Source organism: Empidonax traillii, unplaced genomic scaffold (assembly GCF_003031625.1).
Source record: "Empidonax traillii isolate 1590-97213 ecotype Southwest subspecies unplaced genomic scaffold, ASM303162v1 scaffold54:size2178333, whole genome shotgun sequence".
NCBI classification, from domain to species: Eukaryota; Metazoa; Chordata; class Aves; order Passeriformes; family Tyrannidae; genus Empidonax; species Empidonax traillii.
The window spans coordinates 643,284-649,283 of NW_020955247.1; the positions used below are offsets into that span (position 1 = coordinate 643,284).

Here is a 6,000-nt window from a genome sequence, read left to right on the forward strand (position 1 = left end):
AGCTGGTTCCCAGGCAGTTCTGCACAGCTGAAGTTGCTAGAAATCTTCCAGAGAGATCTCTTCCTCTGAGCCTTCCTTGCAGCGCTTTTTCATCTCTCTCCACGCACTGTAGGCCTCTTCTGGTCCACCTCCGGCAAGTTTTGGTATCTTTTATGTTATGACATATCAGAAAATGCTTCAGCAGTTTTATAACTTTGTAATGGTTTGTACTGATCTCTCAGTTTCAACTTATAGTACATCATATTGTGTGCTGAAAGAGGAGGTTTGATTCCAGCCCTAAGACTGGATAGGCTAGTGCATAGGCTAGTTTTAAGACTACTTTTTTCAGACAATGTGGCTGATTTGATTGTTTCCTTGTTTCCTTGACAACTGTAGTGATTAAATCACACTTAACGCATTGTGCTTTTTTGGGCATTTTTTGTTTGTTTGTCTCTTCTTTTCTTTCCTTGTCCTTGCACAGATCTTAGTCTTCCAAAAAAGATAACTGGAAAGGCTTCATTGACCGATTTAGATGTGCTTTGTGCCACATTCATCAGGTGGAATCATGGGTTTTTAACATAGTACTTCCAAAATAAGAGTCCTCACAAACTAGTAAGGGGGCAAATGGGCAGCACTATATTAAAGGGTAAATCACTGCTCAGGCATCATGGCAGTAATATTGAGGCGTTCTGCTTTACTGACGTGCCATCAGTCTTAAACTTGACCTTGTGTTTGCCCCTTTCTCTCTCTTTTTTTTTTTTTTTAATGGCAAATTTATGTGTCTCAGTTTCTAACAGAATTTATCAAGCAATCAGGTGTGCTGCAGCTTTGAGTTCACAAGCCCATGTTTTATGGGGCTTCTGTGAGCGCTCTTGAGAGGGTTTCACTGCGAGATTCATTCTGCACACATAACCAGGAGTTTTTGTTTTGTCCACACGGTTCTTTTCCTTCCAGGATTGGCTCATGCAGACATCTTAAAGCCTACTTACACTCAGGACTTGGCCAAATACATTCAAGCTGTTTCTTCAGTTGGGATGGTTAATGTAGGACTTTTAAGTGGTAACTTTAGGAGTGGTTTTCAAGGGAGGATAGATTTGTAATCTGGAGAGCTGAAGGCAAATTCTGCTTTGAAATAGTTTATAGAAAAGGAGGAGTCTTCAAAGTAAGCAACTGAGACAGAGTGAAAACTCTCCCACTTTTTGGGCATATAGGTAGTAAATGCACTTGATTATCTGAAATTATAAGGTCTGTAAGTTGTCTTTATTGCTAAAAACAAGGCACCGTTATATTAATAAAATAGCAAAAAGGATTAGTTTCTTGGAGTTTTTTAGTCTTTAAACATGAACAAATAGACACGTACTAGCTCTACAGTGTGTTTCTTAGACAGAGGAAAACTTATTGTTTCTTATGAATCACAACCTGAAAGGCACTAGTTGTTTACATGTTTTTTTACCACTGTTGATTTCTAGACTAAGAGAGCTTTTTAGTGTTGGCATAGAAATATTGCTCATTCAGCATGGAAAAGTAAAAAGACAGCTTTCACACAAACCAGTAATGTTATTTGAGATCGTGGAAAATTTTATATTGGTATAACCTCACTCCCAGCAGCCTTTTGACCGATCAAAAGGTTCATAAAAACCTCTTTGCTTAATTTTAGAATTTTTAGGAAAGAATGGACAGAATAGAAATGGTAAATGGTCAATGAAGTTGCAACTTAGTCTGGATAGTACAAGCCAGCTCTCTTCTAACAGTTTCACTGAATGGATCTCAAACACAAGTCAGAGGAGATTCAGATCCTTTAAGAACTGATGGCCTGTCTGTGTGCAGGATATAGCAATTGTTCATTTTCCATGTTACACCAAGAAGTCCATGAACTTCTCCTAACATGTTCTATGTAAGAAAAAATGCCTGTCTTCTCTCATACTGAATGATTAGTGTTGAGGAGCTGCAAACTGCAAAAAAGCAGTCTAATTGAAAAGACAGAAAACCAACAAAATAACTACACCAGCCAAAGTGGTTTGAAGCCAGAAAGTGGATATTACCCAAGAATCTGACAGTATGTGTCTTTTCAGAATAAAAGATTTATTGAAATGGTTGCTTACAACTTCTGGAAATTCTTTATTGGTTGGAGGCATGAAGGCTTGCTGTATGTTGAAGAAAAGGCATATTTGAAAAAAAAAAAAAAGAAGATAGTACAGGTTTTTTTCCTGAATTTTTCCCAGTTGCAAAAGACACCTATTTCTTCTAAACATGTTTTTTTCTTCCATCAGTCAAGACAAGACCCAGGCCTCCCTTCCCATTATCACATAACCAGGAAAAAAAGTCTTCTTGGGACTGTTGGCACCAAAAAAGTCTTTGTGAAAGTCATTATGTATTCTGATGACCTCAGAAGGCATGAGAGGAGGATTCCATTTTACAGGGAATTTGTTTTGAGCTTAGGGAAGAAAGACAGAAGTTCTGGGACCTTGACACGGTTGCCTGTTTTACTGAAGTTTTTAATGCAATGGCTTAAGTTTATTTTAGTCACAAAAAAAATCTAGTGGGCTGAAATCCTAATCAGGGAGAACTCTTTGCTTTCATAAGAATTAACATTTCTGCGTTCAGCTGCCTATAAACCCACAAACGTCTTGTATTGGTTCATTTACTTGGGGAATTTGTTTCTTGGTTAACACAGTATTTGAGTATGGCTGCTGCCACTTTGTGAACAGCTGTTATCTTTCATGCAGGCTATAAACAAAAAGAAAATCAAAACTAAAAAAAGAGTTTCCTGATGATGCAGTGCTAAGAGGTTGCCTGCAGCTCAGCAGGGCATATGAAAGAGCCACTATCCTTCTGAATGAGACACAAATATGAACTTTCATTTACAAGATCTTAAGTTCTCCTTCTACCATGGATCTTTAGCAACTACAGTCTGATATAATAGGAAAGACAAAATGCTTGCTATTATTTGATAACTCTCATTGTATCACTGGCTCTTGGGGATACTTTCTTCCTGTCCTCGAGTAGAGTTTAAACAGATAGTACTTACATGGTTTCACTGTAAATATACTATTTCTTGGGAATGGGACAGTAGTAGGTGCTTCCTTTTTGGATTACTGTTCTGTGTCTACTCTTTTTTTCAAATATGCTTTCCACAATCATACATGCACAGTTCTTCATATACTGAAAACTGTATGAAGAAACTTCTTGTTATTTGAATTTGCAAATAGTATATATTGTTGTATTATTGTTAGAGTGACATTTAATTTTTTATTCTTTATATTTACACTGTTAGAACTGGATAATTAAAATAACTTAATTGGCAAATACGATTAAAATATCTCAAATACAATTAAAAATATCTGAAGCACAACAATCAAAAGTAAACACTGAGAGAAATGAGAGCAGTTAAAAATTCCAGCTACGTGGATGCAGGAACTGGGTTAATTGTTTGCAGGAGTTCTCAAAGCTATTGGAATAATAAACTGGTTTTTGAGTTCAGCTTTCATTTTGCCAAAAACTTATAAAATATTCATTTAACAATTCAAGAAAGATGAGAAAAAAGAACAGTATGATCCTTTCTAGTCCTTCTACAATGATACTACTTTTTTGAAATGTAAAATTGTGTATACTTACAGGAATTTCTTTAGTTGTTTGTCAGGTCAGTCAAAATGGATTAATTATCCATGACAGAGTACTTCATACCATTTTTAGGAAGCTATTATATTTTTGAAAACTTCTTTACACAAAAATAGTGGATTTTCTAATGATTTCTTAATAATGTATAACTTGTCTTGAATTGTTTGCATTTTTTAGCTGAAGTTAGGTCTTAATATAACTTTGTCATTGCTTTATTATGTATTTAGGGGTAATTTTTGCCTTTATCTTACAATGAAAACCTTGGCATTATGGCAGGTGTTGCTATAGCAATATTGTGTTTGGAGGAAGCCCATTAAGGAAACACAGACAAAAGGCAGTTTGCAATGCTTGCAGGACAAATGTCTTCCAGTTGTCAGGAATAAACAGCAGTTGTTTACAACCACTGTTAAATGTCTTAGAAAGATATGATCTCTCTCCTGAAGTTTGTCACTGGAGGAACAGGTAAGTTAATACAATGCGGGTTTTTTAATACATTTAAACCACAATATTTATCTCTGAATAATGAGTTTAGCATGAAAGATACAGGAATAAATAATGCTTTTAAGTAATTTTCTCTCAACTTTATATTTTAGCAAGATATAAACAGAAGTATACTTGAGTGTGAACTCCAGTATTAATATTTTGAAAGCCAAGTTGTTTTAAAAAGGTAGAGCTTCAGTCTGAAGAATGTTTTCGCAGTCTTTGGCCTTGGAAGAGCAATTGTCCAATTTCATGAAAGGAACAGTGATAAGGGTGAGAAGGGAGTTTTACTCAGGACTGGGTTACTGATGATTTTTATAGTAGGTCACCATAAGGAACTTGATAGGTTCTTCTTTTAAAATAGTTCTTTTTGCATGGAATTCTTGTATCCTGAAATACCAGGCTTTTTTGAAAAGGTTCATCATTTTTTTCTACTGGTAGTGTTTTCTTTTTTGGTTAATGCTTTCATCTTTTGTAGCTTGGGTTTCAGCTAACATATGGCTGTAAAACTGTCTTAAATAAGAGTGAGGACTAACACACTTTAGTGTAGTTTTGCTTTTTCTTTCTCCTAGCTTGTGTTTCCAACAACAGTCTTGCATGTTTTCCTTCATATTAATAGCCGACTTTCATTTTGATGTTACAGAATCTTTGTAACAATGGTTTTTGAAAGAGTAATGGAAAGCTCTTAAAGTTTAGTGTAATGAGCTTAGGAACAGTCCTTGATGCTTCTCAACAATAGACCGTGGCAGAGGTGGTCCAGCTTTCACAGTGGGGTAGGCCAGATGCCATTGACAGACCCATTTCAGGGTAGGAAGAAGAGGTAGAGCTCAAAGTCATTCTGCCCTCCTTAAATGGAGCAGTTCAGATCCTTGCTTTGGCAAGTGTCTAACTTTTTATCCGTGCATGATGCATTTCTCTGCAGTGTTGCAGGAAGCCTGGGGCTTTGAGTGGTGGATAGATCCATGTGTACATTGCTCGGGTGTACATGTGCAAGACGTCAGGTGCTGTTAGGTAACACTACGATTTGCTGCTTGTGCTGTCAACAGCACAAGCATACTTTGCCAGTGGCACTGTGTGTGTGTGGTTCTTCTAGGTAGTGTATGCCCTAGCAAGGAAGATTATTTTTGTTAAACTAACTCTGAATATTCATTTAGCAGCTGTCTTAGATTATGTCAGGGCTGAAGTAGAAAGTTCAGGAAACATAATGTGAAGACCACTTGATGTAATGCCGAAGAAGAAGGCATGGATAAACAGTATGTTCCTGAGCCCAGACAAAGAAAGGAAGTCCACAAAAGGTGGAAGCAAGAAGAGACAGCCCAGTAGGAATGTAGGGACACTGCCTAAATGCACACAGAGTTAGAAAATACAAAACTCATGGATTTTCAGCTAGTGAGGAATGTGAAGCTCTGCAGGAATGGGCTCTCTAGGTACAATGGGAGCAGAAGTTAAGCTAAAGCAAAGTGAGTCAACAGCTCAGTCTGAAGATAATGGAGAAGGGTGAGATATTTAATGCTTTTTTTATTGATTAGTAAGAGTGGTGAAGGATTGCCTCATGAGGAAACTACATAAATGTCTTATCAGTATACTTGCTTTACTTGGATATTCCTACCTATTGCCTTTTTCTGACATGGTTCTTAAAACAGTGAGAAGGCAGGTTGGTATACTGAGTCACTGGCTGAGTTCTGTTCCTAATCTTCATAAAATTTCAAGTTCTTTTCATCAATACATTGCTTACATTCATATTTATGCTAAAATGAGAAACTCCATACTTAACTGTTTTTCCAAGTCAGTCTCCTGTTTGCTTCTCTTGCAGGGTTAAAATATCTTAAATGAGCAATCTTAACAATCTCAGCATAAGAAAGCTGTAGAATATGAAACATATTTTCCTAGTTAGCAAACATAAAAATTCTTAAATTGCAAGAA

General features: G+C 36.5%; 1 protein-coding gene across 1 annotated transcript in view; it reads left to right on the plus strand.

The window, feature by feature from the left end:
- Positions 1-6,000, plus strand: part of SRFBP1 (serum response factor binding protein 1) — a 67,032-nt gene that overhangs the window by 24,321 nt on the left and 36,711 nt on the right. The gene's annotated exons all lie outside the window — the stretch shown is intronic.